Below are 20,377 nucleotides of genomic sequence, written 5' to 3' on the forward strand. Positions count from 1 at the left end.
TTTAACATGCTGGTGTTTGCTTTTGGCAAAGTCTGATTTTGAATTGGCCCATGACAGACATACACTATTAATTGAATTATTCAGCCTTGTTCAGTTACTACTTCATGTAGGTATTAGTATTTCATTTCACCACTTTCAGCTTCAGCATGAGGCTAATGCACATTTTATTCTTGGATTTTTTCTATTTGTGTCTTTGGCAAAAAGCCTTGTATCCTTCTCTGTGAGTTAACTTTAGCAGTGCTAAACGGGACAAGCCAAATCGTATTATTAGTGCCACTAAAATTACTCCTAGAGCAGCAGTTAAGTGATGCTTTTTGCTTGTTTTAACAGAGGAGTAGTATTTTGAACATTTGCTCTAAATAGTCTGCATGCTCCACTGATCATCATCCTCACTTGGCCTCTTGCAGTGTTGAAGTGAGTATTGCATATACAAATGTCCTTTGTAAGAGGCTGCACACACCAGCAAATATAGAACACTGCAGTATTTGGATTTAGCATGATAGTGAAATCAATAAGACCCTAACGCAGTCTTTTTGTGTGTGTCTTTCTCCCTCTTTCTGTCCTTCTATTGCCCCCCCTCCCCCAATTTGGAGGCAAAGCAGACAGGCTGAGTTCCATGGGAGGGCCTCTCTACAGCAGATAATGGTTCATTCCACTCATTTTGGCTTCATTTTATTTGTTCACATCAACATCAAAGCCTGTCCATTTCCTCCATCGGGGAGCGCAGCTTTAAGTCTTTGACTGATCTGCCTCGTTCACTCACAGAGCTGCCCCGGTGATGCCCATCCCTCGACGCATGTGCAGCAAACACACGCATACATGCATGATAATACACACACTCCCACACAGGGGACAAGGAGCTGCATAGACACACATGGTGCATGTTCAGGAAGCTGGGTTCTCCCCAGCATTCATTATTGTTGATGATTACACTGTGCAGATCTGATTTTCAGCAGGGGTTCCAAAACTTTTTGAAATCATGGCTTCTCTAGCAAGATATTTTTTGGCATTATCAGTTGAAATAATATAGGTGAATTGTGAAAAAAAAGTGTTGCTCAAGCTTTAAATGACACACTGAAGGAGAATGGAGTCAGCTAATTTGTTCTTTCTTCTTTCCATTGTTTTCTCTGACAGTCTTTATTTCTGACTGATCACATGGAAAACTCTTGTGCTGGGAAGCATGTTGCGTTACTACGGCAACTGTGATCTGTTATCACCAGTCTGTGGCATCATGGAGTTGCGAACGTGGGTGAGTTATATCAGGTGTCCTTAGTGATGAAAGTCTCATTCATTTTTCCCTTAGACAATGTTACATGAGTCACAGCTGAAGCACATCTATGGCTTGGCCATAGTTTGAGCTTCAAACTCTCCTGTGTGCCCAACTAATGGTGAACCAAAGTTAAAGGTTACAGTGCTGAGAAAATGAACAACGCAATTAACACTTTAATTAAGTCATTTTTGGGTAAAGGATCAAATTGTCATGAAATTTGCTACAGCTCTAATATATACCTCTGAGTGGCAACAACCCTGCCATGCCAAAAGCTCCAACACATCCCAGCTCATCACACACCAACAGCCTGTCGTGCCCTTACGAGTCTCATCCGGATGCACAAAGTCGAAACATATGTGCAAAAAGATCGGTCACCCAGGTAAAGGGCGTGTGTGTGACCTACCACTTAACCCAAAAGCCTTTCTCATTTCGTAGTCTGCATCATATTGTGCAGTTACTCTGACTCGTATCTACCAAGAACATAAAGTGTTGTTAATCTGTTGCTGTGAAAAACAACAACTTAAGAAACAGCTGACAAAACCCACTCCTCCGTTTCAAGCAAATATCTTGAATGTGGGTATTTTATCATGAAACAAGTGATTTTGCTGGAGACTGTCAGCGTAGCAAAATAATTTGACTCAAATTTCAAAGTAAGCTTGATAAGCCAGAATACCAGATAAAAACATGTGCTCTGCGTATCATAGTTGCCCATATGGTTGTTTCATTTGCCTGCTGAAAGTGCTGTCCAAGGGCTTAATGTATGAAGGGTCCACACACACTCACACACACACACACCCTCATATGGATGCAGAAGGTACAATGGCACAGGATCAATTACTGATCAGACGATTGGAGCTCGTTCTCTTGGCTTTCTTTAGAAGTCAGCCTCTCCAGCTCTCTCCTAATTGGCCCCTAATCTCTTCTTTTCTCTATTCTCTTTCTTCCTCTCTCTTTCACTGGCTCTCCTCTGTCTGTCAAGATATCTGTCCTCCTTCTGTCTTCTTTTCTCTGTCATTCCGTTCCTCTTTGCCCGTCGTCTGACCACCCCCATTTCTTCCCCTGCGTCTCCTGACACTGCTCCTAATTACAAAACACACAGGGGCCATTAGCACGGACCTCCAGCGGAAGCCTGCCCCTTTATCCATTCATCCCTTCCCCTTTCTGACTATCTCGCCATCTCTGCCCTCGTTCTTTTTCTGTTGTTGGTCAAAAGTCGCTTTGTGCGGGACCCGTTAGGGGAACAAAGGCAGCGGGCTGCAGCGGTGCTCAGAAAGGTCACAGTGATGTACGGCCTTCGGCGCTGCCGCCAGGGTCAGGCCTGTCTCAATGGGGACGCACTTAACACTCATAAAGCCAAAAGCATTACGCCATTTTGAAGGAAATGCACGTCGTCTTGGCTCTCCTTAAAGGGGAATATCACTTAGTGTAAAAGAAAAATAAAGGAAGAGGTTTTTTATTGTCAAGTAAACTTCAGTGTTTATCATAAACATGGACAGTTTGCTTCCACAGCTTGAAACTAAATGTACAAAACTGTCTCCTTAAAGTGTCACTTTCAGCTAGAATTGAGTTTGTAAGCTTATATAACAGCTATTGCATGAAACTACGCAAGTGCAAAGTGGAAAAATAGCTTTGACAGGCATATTCTTCACTTTTCCAGAACTACCTCTATGAAGATGCTAAATAAAACGCTTGTCACCTGTTTCTTAACCTTGATTTCTCTACTGAAGACACTTTGTACAAAACATAATTGTTGCCTGAAATATGTTCACTGACAACGCTGTTTCCCAATTCAAGAAGTGTCATGATGACGAGGGCAGATTAGATGTAGAAAGCACAGGACTTTGACGTCAGAGACCGGAGTTCAAAAATACTTCAAGTGATGGTGACTAAAATGTTTGTGAAAAGACACACCTTTGGTCAAGGTTGACAGGCAGAGGCTGGCACGATATGGCTGCTTTCCCATTCATTCTGAAATTCATTCATTCTATGCTCGCTGACAATCACATTTTAAGAGGGGGCCTACGAGTACAATTTGTGACTTCACAAAAGCCAAATCTGGTCCAAGGAGACATCTTGTCCAGCAATTAAACTTGTGATAATAAAAAATATGATCATATTCATAGGTTCAGCCATTCTGGCAAGCTCTCATTGAAAGTTTTGTCGATTTTTACTAATTCACAATGAAAATTTGCACTGTTATGCTCATCATAACGTACTCCACAGTGGACACTGATGCAGACAGTGGCTTGAAGACAAGGCTGAATGAATGCGCTTGATGGGCCTTAAGGCAAAAATTAAGCTTCAAACGTGACATCAACTGGAAAATCATTGGTATCAGAACCAGATTTTGACTGGACCATCTATAGGACATGGTCTTAATATAAGGCAAGATTGCAGGAGTCAACTTAAAGCCCCTGACGTTTGAAACTAGTTGGCACGCAGACGCCTTGTTGTCCTCTTTGTTGGTAACCCATCCTTGTTGGATAAATTGTCTGTGTAACTTTTAAGGAACAGGCTTATGAGTAACAGTAGACCAAATGGACAGACACATAGTGGATGCTGTATTGTAAATGCCAATGGTGTAACATACTTGCTGAAGCACCTTTCAGACTCAGCACTAATAGAAGATTGGGATCTACTACAGTGGGTTCTGTGATGCATCTGAAGGCACTCAATTAAACAATCAAATTAAGTTTACAAATTCCTTCTTTTCTGAGTTACAGTGGTACAGTCTTTCTCTGGGACAGTGCTGGTGCCTGGAGCTCGTGGAGAGTGTAGGAAGACGAGCTGTTTAACGTAGCTGCATCCATTGTCCTCTCTCTTGTGAATGGCTCTCTGTGTCGTGTGCTCTGTGAGTGATATTTGTGTTGGGCTGTACGGCCCGTATCAGGGCTCCGGGGAACCAAGAAAATTGAATCCCATTAGTGTTCTATTCAGCCTGTGTCTCTGGGTGTGTGTACAGCGCTATCTAAGCTGTGAGATTTGCCCCTACGTGAGCCTGCGCATGACTGGCATGTCAAACTGGCCAGCCATGTTGAAGCTGGCTCAGTTGCATTACTGTACACTGTGTGTGCAGCTATATGGCAGCGATACGGCACGCGACACAACACAGGAAGCCCGTCGGGTTCCTGTTGCCGATGCTGCGGCTCCTGGTCATTACAGCAATCACATGTTAGATTTATGCCGCCTGATGTTTCCTGGCTATATAAAAAGGAGATGAAAGTGGATTTCAGTGGCTAGAAAGAGAGAGGGGCAGCGGCGACAGAGAAAAGAACAACAAATAAAAGAGAGAATCGAGTGATGTCCTTAGTGTGGTGCCTTGTCACTGAAAGAAAGGTTTTCATGAGCAAGCAAAGGAAATGGATGATTAATCTAACTCTTATGACATCAGGAGCAATTACAGGCTAAACCACACACACAAACACACACAACACACGCGCTCTCAACCCCCACCCCAGCAACACTCCGCTTTACCCAACTCCAAATGGCAGATGGAAGGCGTCATTACTGCTGCATCTCTGGGAATGACACACATACGCACACACACACACAAACACACACATACACGTACATGTTCCCACCATGAAACATGCCTGTACAGTAGCTGGAAATATAAAAGTTGTGACTCATTAATGCAGGCTGTATATCCAGTTTTCCTCCACACACACACACACACACATAAAACACCCATGTAACTCTTGCAAGACAGCCATCACGCCATGTCTCTGCAATACCATAAGCTCATTGGTTTTGTTTATTGTTTGTCTCCGGGCACTGGCAGGCCTTTTCACACACAAACACACACGCACACACACACACACACACACATATATACACAGGCGCTCCAAATTGTTCGATTAAGTGGGTCATCCTCTCCTACAGTCTCTTGAAAGAGAAAAGAGCTTTTTTGTGCGCTTCTAGCCGAGAGGCAATCGCACCCTTCCATGGTTTTGGCTGCACCTTTTAAGAGTATTTATGGAAATGACAGTACAGCACTCTCGAGGGCTGCACGCTGCTTGGTTGCTTAATGTGTGTTTGCGTGTGTGTTGCATGTTTATCCATGTGTGCACGTGTGTGTGTGTGTGTATGTGTGTGTGTATGCACGGGAAGGATTTAAAAGCTCACTTGTGTGAATATCAGCCGGTGTCTGCAGCCGTCCATGATGTGTATGCCCAAGTGTGTCATGATGATTGTTTTTATTTATTTATTTATTTATTTTTGGTATGAGCCCGGATTTGGACTGGACTGAGCTGCAACTGCGCTGCACATTTGGCAAGAGTGCACAGAGGTCGACCTGTCACTGCAAATGAAAGCCAGATACGCTATCTTACAGCCAATTGAGTGTCTTAGAAAGAGAGAGAGAGAGAGAGAGAGAGAGAGAGAGCTGAAGTGTCCATCTCTTTCTCTGTCTGTCCATATGTCTGTCTGACTGTCTGTTTGTCTGCTCTGTGGCGGTCCAGTCAGATCAGACTACTTATCATTGAGTTTTTGGACCGCTTTGCCTCCAACAGCCACAGCTGCACAGGAAACGTTGACACAAACAGGCTTCGAATGAAATGAGGGCTGATGATGAATGTTACATTTGTGATGTTTGGTCATGTGCAATAGTCAGTAGCTGACCACGACACTGTGCTAGCACTGTATGCTAGCAGGAAAAGTGACAGTTTATCAAAATGTGACAAAAATGTTGCTATTAATGTGTACAAACAATATTAAAGAAATACTCACACATTAATAGGATATCATGTGATAGCAGTTGTTGTTTAATACATATATTAATATTTGCAGCTGTCATTGGATCATCAATTCAAGTGTTGAATGCAATTACGAGGTCATAATTTTTAGTAATATAACAATGTAAACAAAGTATTATTTCCCACAACATGTCTCAGCTGTTGTAACTAACATTTTCAGTCCATTTAAAAGGCCTCACACACAAATTGTCGCAGAAACCATTTCTTTCTGTAGATTTAGTATACGTGTATGGATATATAGATATAATATAGATTTACTTTTCTGCTTGTCTTGTTTTTTTTTGTGACAAACACGTTCGATGTTTTCGTTTTGTTTTGTTTTTTTCAAATACCTCTCTGGGTAGCTCCTTTGTTTCAATTGTGAGTTGCCTTGTGATGTTTCCAACTCCTCTCACAAATCAAGTCATTCTATGTCTTTGTCGGATTTCAAGTGCGACTTATGTGGTCATTTTTATTCTTTAAAGCTAATACATACTCCCACGCTTACAGCCAACACACACGCAGGAAGTGTTTCTATAGCTAAATTATCACCATATCATGCACCTTTGTCATTTTGAAAACATGGATACTAATCCATCACTGGCCACGGTGACAGGACAGATAAATTTCATCTCAGCCGGTTTGTCAGAAGTGGACAACCATACAGGTGGTGAAGTGACAAAGACGTATTGGTCCTCTTAAGAAGACGGATGTGTATTTTAGGTTTTAATACCCGCTATGCGGTATCATAACTGGTATTATGAGAGGTTGCTTCTATTACTTCCTGAAATCTCACATTATTCAAAGGTGAGCTGTTTTTATTTTTTATTTTCACAAAGAATTTGTAGAATTTCAAAATTTTCAATGAGGGGACTCCCAAGTGCTCTTATAAAGATATCACATCAGCAGAAAGTATTGAAGATTTGAAATGTTTAAAATACGTTTGCATATGTTAATGAGAATGGAAATCGATTAAAGACACTTAATAGGCCTAGTGGACGCAAATGAAGCATTTTAGTCACGATCGCAGTATTTAAATATACTTTTGTTTATTTACAAAAACACTCAACAGGGAGCCTTTAAATTCAAGTAGGAACTCTACGTAGTAGAGACTTTGAAATAAGTGTTATTGTACCTTTAAATAACAGACAATATGAAATGATCTCCACTTTTAAGATTTTTTTAACGTGAAAATGATTGGGGGGAGAGTTGTTAAAAGATGTACTTATGTTGCATCATGTCTGTTTGTTAGGGATAGCAACTGCAAAACCCTTGTGGGTGACTTCATTGTTTACAAGGAACAAATGGAGGTGGTCACAGTGTAGGTGGTTTCATCCAGTCATGTGAGGAGTATTTACACAATGGTAAGGTTTAACCAATAAAATCACCTGTATATACATTTTTCTTTTTGACAAAAAATGGAAATGTATATCATGGCATATAGAGTTATCAAGGTGCGTGCATGTGTGTGTGTGTGTGTGTGTGTGTGTGTGCGTGTGTGTGCGCACCTTTGCTGCGTATGTCTGCACTCCAGCAGGGAGGTTGACATGAAGCTGAGAAGGAGTGTGAAGGGCACAGCACCTCAGGAGGAATGACACAACACATACGTGCGCGCGCACACACACACACTCACACACACACATACAGTATATATGGATACACCTCCTCTCCTTTCTTCTCCTCTCTCTCTCTCTCTCTCTCTCTCTCTCTCTTCGATGACTCATCCCACCCAGGGACACCGAGTGAGGGAGGAGAGAGGGAGAGAGAGAGAGGGAAGAGATGGATGGCAGAGTGTGAGGGGCGACACAACAGTGGAGAGGAAGAAACTAGATTCGCCATATGGCACGAAGCGTTTTCTTACTGACCTTTCATTTCAGTGCTGTTCTAATCCGATCGTGTGTATTGTTGTAAAAATAATTCCCAGCGAACACGCATTATGTCTCTCACCAGTCCCTCGTGGAGTCTCGCAGGCGATTCCCTCACTGTTGTCTTTTTTGTTTTAAAGCGTTTTTCCGTCTTTGCATCGCTCAGCTGTGAACAACAGAAACCCTCCTAACCGGCTCAGCTTCACGCTGAGCTTTGCTCCAGTCTGCCCCGCCGCTCTGCTGTGCTCATTTGATGGTATCTGTTAGAGAGATCCCAAACTTCCCATGTGTTCCAGGTCTGTATCACAGACTGTAGACCCAATTCTTAACTCGCTCCAAATCCCATAGTCTCTAATGTCTTTATCTTATGGTGTGAGGGTATTTGAGGAGGTAGATAGACTCCTGAGGAGCCGGCGATGTTGTCACAAGAGGTGATTATACCACACTGAAGAAGGTACACTACTGAGCTGGCTGTATTGCTGAGAATATGCCTATACTGCTGACTGCTGCAAAGCCCAGACATAGCTGAGTGGTCAGGTCCCATGTGCCTGTTGAGCAGCATGTGCCCCAACTGCACCATTATTCTATCCTTATTGAACTTTTTAAGGGCACTAGGGTCACTCAGTGGTTAGATATATCATCTGATAATAGAAAGGTCCAATACCTGACTGGAGTTAGAGGGACTTAAACTTGACCCTTAAAATTTCATATCGGCTAGAAGATATTGCACCGCTCACGTAATGAGACAAAGGTATTTTGTGACTGTGTGGCATTGAATTAGCTTAAAATAACGCCCAAAACAGACCTCAGTTTAAATCCTGAATCGCTCATTCATTGTAAAAGCATTAATTAAATGGATTCATGTTAGCAAAGATCAATTTCCTCATCAGTGTTTGCTGCAGCGTGTCATTTCATACTATGCAATTTTATGTTGAAAATGACCGTTTTTCAACTTTATGCTCCTTCCCCTGCTTCTGGTCATTTTTACTGCTCTCTTTTTTTTTTATATTTTGCACCACAGAAATGGCAGTGTGATTGGAAGTGCTGCTAGATTGCCTCAGATAATGCAATGCTCTCAGGCGAAGCACAGGTGTGTGTGTGTGTGTGTGTGGCGTGGTGTGTGGGCCTGGTTGGCTGCCTCTGAGGGGAACGATTCTGCCCGGAGACTCAAACTGATCCCCAAAAAAGTCCAACAGCAAGCTCAGACAAGCCCTCACAGCACGCTGCCAAACAAACCCACCAGAGGTTTTGGAGGGCAACATCCTCTCTGAAAAGTTTTAAAGCCTATTTGCAGTGATTTCTTACATTATGTGCAAGAAACGGGTGTTAATTTGTAAAAGTGCCAGTGGAGCAACATGGTCAAATTAGAATTAACCCCTTTCATTTGTACGCCTCCAAACACTAGTCAAGTTGCAGTGCGTATCCATTTCATTATTTTATTAGACATTTTTGTGAAATTTTGTAAGAATTAACCTATGAATAAAAAGTAATGCAGCTAACACGGATAACATGCTACCACAGCATCTTACAGCTCAGCTACCCTCAACAATGGAACTTTATGTTTAAAAACATGTACTTCACCCCCACAATGAGTCCACTGGTTGTTCCTATTTTGATTGAAGCTATGACATTTTGCTGTTATGACAGAATTTTTTATTACAAATTTGAACTGTTGTGGTACAATGAAAAAAATAAAAAGAATCTCTGTTTTTATTGGTGAAGAGGAAAAAAAGTTCCTCTGTCTAGAATTATAAATTCCTGGCAAGAGTCAGCATACACAGAGCTCCAGCCTAGTCAGCTGCTGAGAGCTGCCATCCCCAGAAACAGAGACCTTGGCAGGGGACAGTGTTGAGACACACTGGGTCCCCTCCTCCAGCCTGGAGCCCTGTGAGTTCTGCTTAGTGGAGGAGAGACGAGAGCCCAGCCCAACAGGAGGCTTTGCTTGTCAGGCCCTGAGCTTGTTGAGTGTGTACTTGTCAGTGTGCGTGAGTTTGTGTGTCAGTTTGTCTGCACCGGTGCGTGCCGTGTTGTTCTCATGTGTGCGAGCGCAGCACCGACTCCAGCTGCAGCGAGATTTATAATGTTGCACACATGTGTGAGTGTGAATGTGGATTCTGTCACCCACTGGGCCTCACACACATTCCAAAATAAACGGCTCCCACCGAGGATTACTATCGATCCGTGTGGAGCACTCAGCTGCATTTGGTGAGGGAGAGAGAGTCTACAACTTCCTCTCTCTCCCTCCCTCCCTCCCTCCTCTCAGTCGGTCTTCTGAGGAATGTTATGTGTCTGCCTGTCTGCAGAAAAAGTGTAAGGGATGATTTGGAAACACAGTCCACTAAACTGTTACAATGACAAACCACTGCTAGCTGTCTTTCAGACATGTGAGACAAAGAGCATATATGTGTGTGTGTGTGGGTGTGGGGTGTGTGTGTGTGGGGGGGGGTAAAAGGAGACTGGGAGAATCTTCCGCCTCCCTCTCACTTATTTTCCCTCTCTGAAATAAGTGAAAATCTTTTGCTTGTCAGACTTGAGGGAGAGACGAGGTGAGAAAAAAGAGACAGTGAAAAGCGGAGAAACACACATGGAGAGACAGAACGGACAGAGGGAATACAGAGGCTGTTTGATTGACAGCCAATACGCCTGCCTGTTTGCTGTCACACACATGATTGCTGACCCACCCCTGTGCCCGGCTGAGGCCTCTGGGCAGACAGGCCGAGAAGGCTGCCCCATTTAAAGAATGAAGGATCATGAATGGATGGACGTCTCCCAGGCCGTTCACTCTCTCTCAGCTGGACGGTGTGTGTGTGTGTGTGTGTCTGTGACTTTACAGTAAGTCCAAATTGTACATGGGCACCCCAATGTTAGCTGCAGCATTTTAGTCCATTTCACCCTCGTTACCATTCGCCTAAATCTAATCTTAATCGCTAGCTCTTAATCTCACCAGAATGACCACTGCACGTTATAGGTTTTGGGTGTGTAATGTTCAGCTGGATGCTGGTGATGTAACTGGAACACAAAATTTTTGTCATTTTAATCAACTGTTATTTTTATTGCAAGGATCCCTGCTGAAATGTACACAGCTCTGCACCCTTTAAACCAAGCCAGATCTGCAACATGTGCAGCCACTCGAGGTCCAAACCGGTTCACATTTGGTCATGTGGCACTGGATGACAGCAGCAATCTGTTTGACTCAGGTGATAACCCGTAGTCAGTCTGTGGACTAGTGTCAGACTCATTCACACTGAAAGCAAATACACAGAAAAGGCTGAAGAGTCACTGGTAATGAACATTTACTGTGGGGTTTCATCTTCATCTGCAAAAGCTTCCATCAAACACACCGGATTACGTAGAGTATCCGTGTTTACATTCACTATACTGGCCATCAGTAACACTTAATAACTAACACTGAATAACTTGACACTACCTTCACACTTTAGCATATCACATTACTCAAAGAGGCGCCATTCCTTTTCAAATCACATTTGAACGTGATTTTATTGTGCAGATAAACAGCCAGTTTTGGTTGCCACTTGTTGACCCTAAAAGTTGTCCCAGATGTCTGGGCTTAACTGCTTCTCTGCCTTCCTCTTTCACCATCTTTCTGTTGTTTCTCATTTTTCTTTCCTCCTCCCCACCCCCAATCTTTTTCTTCCTCTTCCTTGCGCTCCTCTGCTGTTTTTGGGGCTCACAGATAATATCTCTCACAATGGCAAACTTCGAAAGACATCTTAAAGATCCCTACTGTCACTTCAGCTTAATGCAGCCGTATGGGCCCTCAGTGCAAACACACACATAAGCACACACACACACACACACACACACACACACGCCTCACACTAATAACAGGGGCAGGGAGAAGCAGTCTGGATTTGAGGACTTGTAAACATACTTCTTCCTCCCAACAATTCTCTTTGATCTTTATCAAACAACAAAACCGTTTCCTTGGTGTGTTTTGTGCTTCCATCTCACATGCTGCAATGCACTTTTCCTGCTTCCATTTCCCCTGCCGTAAATAAAATGAGAGAACACTTGGATTTCCTTACTGTGGGCTTTCAGTAGGCCGTTCACTCCCACGTCTGTCGGATCCATTAATTCACAAGTGTGCACACAAGTTCTGGTTAACTGTTTCTTGAGGCAAAATGTTTACATCTCAAACAGTCCATTTTGCATATCAAATAAGATTTGGTTTATTCTTAACATGCTGGGATAGTCGACATGCATTAATTATGTTTTGAAGGGTTTAAATGGATCATCTGAGCTCCTTTTTACCCCAGACAGCACTCAGTAACGCTTCCTTCTGTAAAGCCATGCAGTGCTGCACTTGGTGCTTAACTAAGAACATGTCCAAGCTTTCCTGTTAAGGGTTCCCACTTCCTGTGTTCACAGGAAAAAAAAAAAATCATGTCCTTCAGTTTCAGGATCCCATGGTCCATAATGATCTGATCTCTGTCTCCCATAGGCGGGCCGTTGCTATGGCAACCTGATGACGCTCTGAGGAAGGACGGGAGGGAGAGAGCGGAGGGAGGTTTAGGGAGATGAGGAAGAAAGTCGCTGCACCAAAGATTGATTAAGTTTAAGAGGATGACTCACTTGGACAAATAAAATGGTCTATACCATCTCTCCCTCTTGCAGGCTTTCCCAGTTCTTCACCCAGAAACGCAGTTTATAAAATAATTTGAAAGTGGACCAGGGGAACCCTTATGGGTTTGTGTGTATGTATGTGTGTGTGGGGTTCCTGAGATAGATTTTCACAATATTAAGGAAGAGGTTGTGCTCAACAAACTTCAGGATGGAAAATGTGAAAATATGACTTACGAGTTGAATAAATATGTCAGACAGAGCTTAGAAGTGATCATGTGCAAAGGACATGTCCCCTTCATCCTTCACCTATGATGGCTCCTACACCCCCTGCATGGCTCTCTGCCTCTGCTTCTGCCCTGCTGTTGCCATAGCGACAGCTCGAGTATAGACTCAAAACAACTTACTGACAAACCTACATTTTACCTTTGGATGTCAACTGGTCTAAATGAGCCTTAGATTGGTTGAACAGCAGCTCTCTGCAGCACTTCACGTTTATCTCTGTTTCTCAGTTAAAGATTATATCACCAGTAGCAGGCAGGTGTGTATGGTCTGCACATTTCAGCCTTGATGCACGTTAGAATTTTTTTTATTAACTGGAAATGTATGCACTTCCAGTGTCTAATTTTCCTGCACTGAAACACAATGATTACATGTAAAGCTAATTCATTTTTAGCACTTTATTTTATGAGGGTTTATTTTTTCAGTTTGCTTAATTGTATAATGGTGGTGGGAGTGTGTATGTGCATGACATGCTCCAAATCAGACTTTGCTATCAGTTTTGCACTAAATACGTTTCTCCTGTTTTTATTCTTTTGCTTTCTCCATTTTGCTAATAATAATTTCTATTTATTCTAGATGTGGTTAGACATGGCTACCGTCAGTATCAGGAGTGTCAAAACGGCAAAAAAAAATAAATAAAAATGCGTGAATCATTTTCTCAAAATCATAGACGATCTTTGGCTCTACCTTCCGTTCACAATAGCATTCTTTCAATGGACTCAACCGACGCTAGGACCCAGGGCGGGCGCCGGGGGAAGTCCTCTGCTGCTGGCGGGGCAAGGCAGAGCACAGAAACACGCACACACACACACACACACACACACAGACACATCCACACACACAAACACACACGTCCACACACTCACCGAGCTCTTCTCCGACAGAGGAGAGAGAGCGCGAGCGCGGAGAGTGATAAACAGAGAGAGAGAGAGGGAGAGAGAGACCATAGGAACGCAGCGGCTTGTGTGTGTGTGTGCGCGCGTGTGTGTGTAGGTACGCTCGCTCGGTGGTAGAAACGACTGGCGGGGCGGATATGGAGGGGCTCGGGAAAAACGCTGGGAACTGACCGAGCACCGAGACGAAGAGAGGGAAAGAGAGAGAGAAGAGAGAGGAAGGACGGACGGACCGCGCGGAAGGAAGGAAAGGAAAGGAAAGGAGGAGAGGAGGAGAGAGAGTGAGAGAGAAGTGTGACAGAGGAGAGGAAGACTCTGAAGAGGGGTCTCGTCTGGAACACAGAAGGATCCTAAGGTGACTTTATTGGGCTTTTCATGGCTCTATGCGGGGCTGGCAGAGGTGTGTGTATGTGTGTGTGTGCGCGCGTGGTGTTGACATGTGCTGCATGGCTCTGCACTTTAAAGGGAAGAGTGGAGGTGTGTGTGTGTGTGTGTGTGTAGGGGGGGGCATATGTGTGTGTGACTGTTTGTAGCCTATATATACATTTGAGTATGTGCGTGTGTATGAGTTTTTAGGGTTGTTTTTCCACAAGCTAAAATGGGGGCCAAAGTGTGTAAGCAAGCTGAGCTGACCGCTATAAACTGGAGTGAAGGGATCAAAAGGAGTGGATACTTTTTGGGGAACAGCGTGATCCAGTTGCAACACGCACACACACACGCACACACTTCTCAGGTAGGCTACTAAGTTGAGCTGAAGAGAAAAAAGGAGAGATAAGACTCTTTGTTAGGAGTCCATTTGAACCCCCATTCCTTTACTGTGCGTGTGTGGGAGTGTGTGTGTGTGTGTGTGTGTGTGTATGTGTGCATATGCATGTGTTTCTCTTGCAGCAGGTAACACACAGGTCTATTTTTTTATTTTGTATTTTCTGGTCTGCTCTATTTTTTCCGAAAGCTCAGCTGACACTGAATGGGGCTTAACAAGTAGTAGCAGCTTCTCGTGTGTGTGGATATATGTGTGTAAGAGTGTGTGAGTATGTGTGTGTGTGTATGTGTGTGTGTTCCATGGACGGCAAACAGGTTGAGGGAGGCAGATCTGATCAGACGCACAGCAACAGAGGCGAGAGTGTGGCACAGGCTGAGCAGCAGCACATTGGATTACACACAGACGAATACACGCACACACACAAGCTCTGTGGCCAGCAGAACAGCTGGGAGAAGTGTGTGTGTGTGTGAGTGTGTGTCAGTGCCTGAGAGCGTTTCACTTAATGCATGCGTCTGCCTTTGCACGTGCAGGACTGTTTGCTTTTGTATTATCTTTTGCTACTGTGTGTGTGTGTGTGTGTATACCCATCTGAGGCTGTGTAAATATGTATGCGCAGGCAAAGAATGTTCTGTCATCTCTTCAGACAGACAGCGAGTGTGTCTACCCCCCTCCACACACACGCACACACACACACACACACACACACACACACACTGGTCTGGAGGCAGGAGGTGGAGGAGGGTCTGGAGGGAGGAAAAGCGATCAGATGGCCGAGAATAAAGCAGATGAGAAGATTAATTCCAGTAGCGAGAGATGATATAGAGACAGACAGGAAGGGGAGGATGATGGAGATTTTAGGACAGGAGGAGGAGGAGGAGGAGGAGGTGGTGGAGAAATGGAAAGAAAGTGGAGGAGATGGAGTGAAGGAGACTGGGGCTGACATGCTCTCTCCGGGAGTGCTCATTCATAATTCACCTCCATGGCAAACGTTCATTCACATATTGACCCCCCATGGCTGCGCTCAATGGAGTTCTCGCCCCTCCACCTCTCCCCGTCTCTCAATGGACACCCCTGTGGCGCTGCGTTCAGTTAGCGCGCTTCTTTTTCACTTTGGAGACAGTTGAGATTCTCAGAGAAGGCCCACACTGTCTTTGTCCGTCGTGGTTCTTTTGACACCAGGACTTTTTCAGTTGGACGCTCTGTTGTGAGATAGAATTGTGTAAATTGAATATTGAAGTCAGACTCCACCCTAGACACAGATAATTGGTATGGATGGCTCAGTGGGTTAGTGCTCTCAGCACAACTGTTGTTGGTCTGATTCCCTCAGCGCAGCTAAAACAGTCCATAATGGATCTATAATTCATGTGTGAATGAATTGAATAGTCTGTGTTTTGAATAAAAGCATCAGACAGTTTCCTTGGATGCCAGAAGCTGATTTATTCAGTGTAAATGCTCAGAAATGGCTGTTTTGATATTTCTGATTGTATCACTCTTGCCTGGAGCTACATTATAGCCCACTGCTATGCTCTGGTCAGCTGTGGCCCATGAGCCATATGGTGTTGTCTAAAATGCACAGTCAGAAAAAATGTGCACTGCAGAGGTACATTTGGTTCCAAGGTAAACAAGGTAAACACTACACAAGTGCACAAGTGAACCTTATCAGCAAAAGTGGTGAAAAAAATATCCTGACTTTTTACTTTTTTTGCAGACGTGATGGACTTACAGTGTTGACATTGTATCTTCTCCAACCACTGTCTAAAGGTTCATGGTGTTGAAGTGTAATACAGTGAGTGAGGTACAATACAAAGTGAGGTACTTCTGCAGTACATTGCAGTACTGCCACTGCTGTTGTCAAGGGTTTGATTCCCACTGGATCTACTAAATATAGTGAAACTAATTAAAGCCACCCCCCCACCCACCCACTCCAAAAAAGAAGGAAAAATCTAAAATTAGAGCCACTCCAGTCAGCAACCATTCAACCATTTGTTGGTCAATGAAAACTTGACAAACTTGATTGCACAAAAGTACTTAACCCAACAGAGAAACTTTTTTTTTTTTGACAGCATCCAAAACAATTATCTTAGGTACTAGAGCTATTAAAAATAACCAATATCTCATATGCTGAAAGGTCATTTCATATCCTAATAATAAATCACGAATTTGCACATTTTCTGTAAAATCAAACAACTGAATGCAGCACAATTTGCAAAATGTATACTTTTCTGTTCTGTGTCAAAAATTTCATTCTCAAATCACATCTATGAGACAGAAGTAGCTCCTCCTTCAACTATGAACTACTTGTTTTGTTCTGGCTGGTTGAAGCCCTTCACCAAAAAATGAAAAATATTGCCATAAAGCGTGAAATTTGTGTACTGAGATAAACGACAGATGTTTTTCAGTCATCACACGATATATATTGTCCATCCTATGAAGGGTCACTGTCAAGAAAAATTTGTAAAACTTAAAAGCTTGTTAATCTGCATGAACCGTTTTATTTTTTTCATTCCTATTTTGTTTTGACACAGCTCTGTACCATATCACTGTGATTCAGATGCAATCAGTGCAAAAATGTTCACGTTAAAACAGTAATTATGGAAAAAATTAAATGAATGTAGCAAGCCAAACTCTTTCCAATATATGACATTATACCCTTCATGAATATTCATGCACACATAACTAATCACTGATCAGAATTTGAAAACCACATTAAGGATCTCTTCGATATAAATTACTTCCCAGTTTCCGGATTATGGTTGTAACCAAAAAATCTTCCATTAACTCTGTTCAGAATGACTGGCTTGAGAAATATCAGATAATTAAGAGGGGACAGCTTAATTTTATTTAAGTACATTGGCGGCGTATGTCATTCATGTCATTCAGTTCCTTTTTAAACAACTCATGTTAGATGGGCCTAATGTTAGCTTAATCAGACGTCACATAATCTAATGTTACGGGCAGAATGTCGACCAGCTGTTGTAAGAGTGATGTTTAGAAGTATTTCTGCAAAATAAAAAAAATAACTTACTGTACAAACTACGTACATTAAAGTTGTTTATCATAGGGCAATTAGTTAGAAGATTAGCCTTATGTACATTAGCAAGGTTAGCACGTGACTTTGTTATGCTACTACATGCAAAGAGGACAGACTCTGTTTTGCATTCCTGCCTACAAATCTCTGAATGGTCGACTGCACAACATCTGACCCATTTGAATCGCTTAACAAATCAGGCATGTGATCCATTATTAAGGGTGATTTTGCAGTAAACAAGCTAGCAGATTAGCCTCTTAGCATCACTACTACCCTGGCTACCCCGTGTGAATCTGACTTTGCAGGTCGTAGCAGTCTTTTAATAGTTTGTCTGTCCTGAGAGAGATGTGTAACATATGCAGCAATGCACATCAGTGCATCTTAGTTGGAATTTTTTTGTTATGCATCTTACACACAAGGCCTGCAGGCAAAGGCCTCCCCCTAAAAATGTTTCCAGTCATCTATGAAATTTCTATCAACTGCTCATGCTTGGTAACGCAAAAGTTTTGAGGCAAAACTGTTGCAGTGTGGGTCCAAAATTCCCAATATTTAACTATTAATGAGCTGTATTTAAGGAACCAACAACGACCTCAAATCCCCATGCTTCTTCCTGGCTCACTCCCTGTGGTTTAAAACTCAGCTCTGAACTGTGTTGACTTTCGAAATGTTGACAGAGAGCTGGGAGGAAATTTTAAGATTATGCACTGCAACAAAAACAATGTATCTTAATGCCACTGCTTTTCTGTTGCTTGTCCTAGTTGTGATGGAAGGAGACGTTTGATTCACCCTAGAATAAAGTGAGGAAAATGCTCACGAAATCACTTTAATGTGTATGGATTTTGGATCCACGTTGTAATTCTTTATAAAACTGTTTACGTGACTATGTTGCACATGAGAATTGTCTTGGACTTCTTTTTTTTATATCTTTGTTGATGCTGTATTTTTTTTATTTATTTATTTTTTTGCCTGCCATGTCTTTTTCTCATGTTAGTTTAGTTTTTGTTTTGAGATTAGCAATGGACTGAGTCTGGTATTTACTCATTCATTTTTTTGACGGGTGAATTGTGTCTGTCACATACTGCTTCATGTGTTAAAATAACTAGGAAGTGGAAACACAGCTGGCCTAAGTGGCCAAGGTGGCTTAGAAGAGTAATGCTCCTCTGTATCCCCCAGGTTATAATAGTCCTCAATAGGCCTCCTGCTGATTTGAAATGGACTCATTGTCCACAGTGCTGGGCACCTCTGCTCAATTAGCCTCTCTCTGCTTCGTCGTGCTGAGCTATTGCCGGTTGCATCCTCACACGGTGGCACATAAATACACATTGACACTTAGAGAGTTGCGTGCATGAGCACTGCCACGCGCACTATTGGGCATAGAAAGACGTCAGCGGGTGTAAAAATAGAGCTTATAAATGGAAGAAAAAGTGTTTTATGTTTACAAGGGGTGATGTCATGTTTGGTTTAGATCCACAGCTGACGAATTGGAGGGCAGCTGTGGCGAATATCAGCCTGCTCAGCTTTGGCTCAGCTATCTGCTGTTTTTCTTTTTCTTTTTTTTTTTTCCTTTTTTTGGTGCTTTTAAAGGAGCAGAGTTCAAGGAGTTGCAGTTTGTGTGTGTATGTGCTCGTCTCTGTCTTCGTGTTTGTGTGTGTGTGTTGTTTTCAGCGGTGGAGGCATGCACACGGTGACGCTGCTCTGGTTGCTAAGCAACACAGGAACGTGGGTGGAAGGATTTCCTGTCCTAAGGAAGCTTTGTTTATAAGTTTGTGGAGGGGGAGTGAGTGTGTATATATATGCATGTGTGTGTAGATTTCAGTGTGCGTTTCAGCAGTATGCTTGAGTGCTTGTGTGTTTTTAATGCACTCTCTGCCTCGAGTGAAAGTGCTACAGAAAAGTCACTTAAGACACACACACGCACACACATACACACACGGTGTCTACAGTGTACACACAGAGGAGAGGCAAAAAGGGCCCTTTTTAGTCTGTTGAGTTGGATTTGCGTTGCATAACTCCTCGAGCCAGGTCTGCTTGCAGGGCTCTGTCTCCTCCTCTTCTCTCCCAAACACTCTCACCATGTCAGAGCCGCCACGCTCACGCCAGGCCGCCTCCTGCTAATGATGTCATCAGCATGCCTCATTTTAAGTCTCCTCTCACACATGAGATTGCAATTATGTGTTCTTGCCCTGCATGCGATCACAAAAACACACACACACGCACATACACAGCATGTCTGTCCTGCAGGCGTTGGACCCCATGATTACGTAATTGACATTGAGTGAATGGGATGACGTCAGCTTGGCTCTCTCTGACTCTCCTGTCTTTCTGGCTAGCTACAGTGATGTCATAAGTGGATGCAGCCATACACAGTGTGTGTGTGTGTGTGTGTGTGTGTGTGTGTTAGAGTTGGCATGCATAATCATGTGTGAAGACGAAAATGACCTCAGGAACTATCTGATTTATATAATGCATTTACTCCTCCTTCTCTTTCCCCCTCTTCCTTTCCCTTAAAGTGGAAAGACTTCACAGCTAACACACACTTCATTTTTCTGTATGTGTTGTTCTTAGCGATGTGACACGCGCTCGTGCTACACACTTTCACTGTTGCATCCTGTTGCAGACCCTTGAGAGCGGCTCCTGTTTGAAATGGATATCCCAGTGTCTCTCAGCTAGTAACTCCATCGCCTTGTTGCCCTCTGCCTGTGACTGTCTGACCTTTGCTGATTCTCTTCATGAGACTCGCCAACAGTTGCAGGCAGGCAGCGAATGAAAGGAGAAAGAAATGATGCTGGGTCATCTCCGCAGATTCTGTCCCGTGCCAGTACTTATTTTAACAAAGGAAAACACAGCTTCATGGAGAAAGAGGAGTGATTTGGTGGTTGGCCTTCTTAAGCGCTGAACAAAAATATCTGTTTTTAGCTCACTGTTTGAGCTACGGGGTTTTAGGCACAGAAGAAGAGTGCTC

The 20,377-nt window shown here is 43.2% G+C and overlaps 1 protein-coding gene across 1 annotated transcript in view; it reads left to right on the top strand.

The window, feature by feature from the left end:
• Positions 1-13,416: 13,416 nt before the first annotated feature.
• The window catches only part of ches1 (checkpoint suppressor 1), a 55,531-nt gene continuing 48,570 nt past the window's right edge, over positions 13,417-20,377 (top strand). Inside the window, exon 1 of the mRNA XM_046372668.1 lies at positions 13,417-13,979. The gene's annotated coding sequence lies outside the window, so the exon portion shown is untranslated. The remainder of the gene's footprint in view (positions 13,980-20,377) is intronic.

This window comes from Scatophagus argus, chromosome 19, assembly GCF_020382885.2.
Source record: "Scatophagus argus isolate fScaArg1 chromosome 19, fScaArg1.pri, whole genome shotgun sequence".
NCBI classification, from domain to species: Eukaryota; Metazoa; Chordata; class Actinopteri; family Scatophagidae; genus Scatophagus; species Scatophagus argus.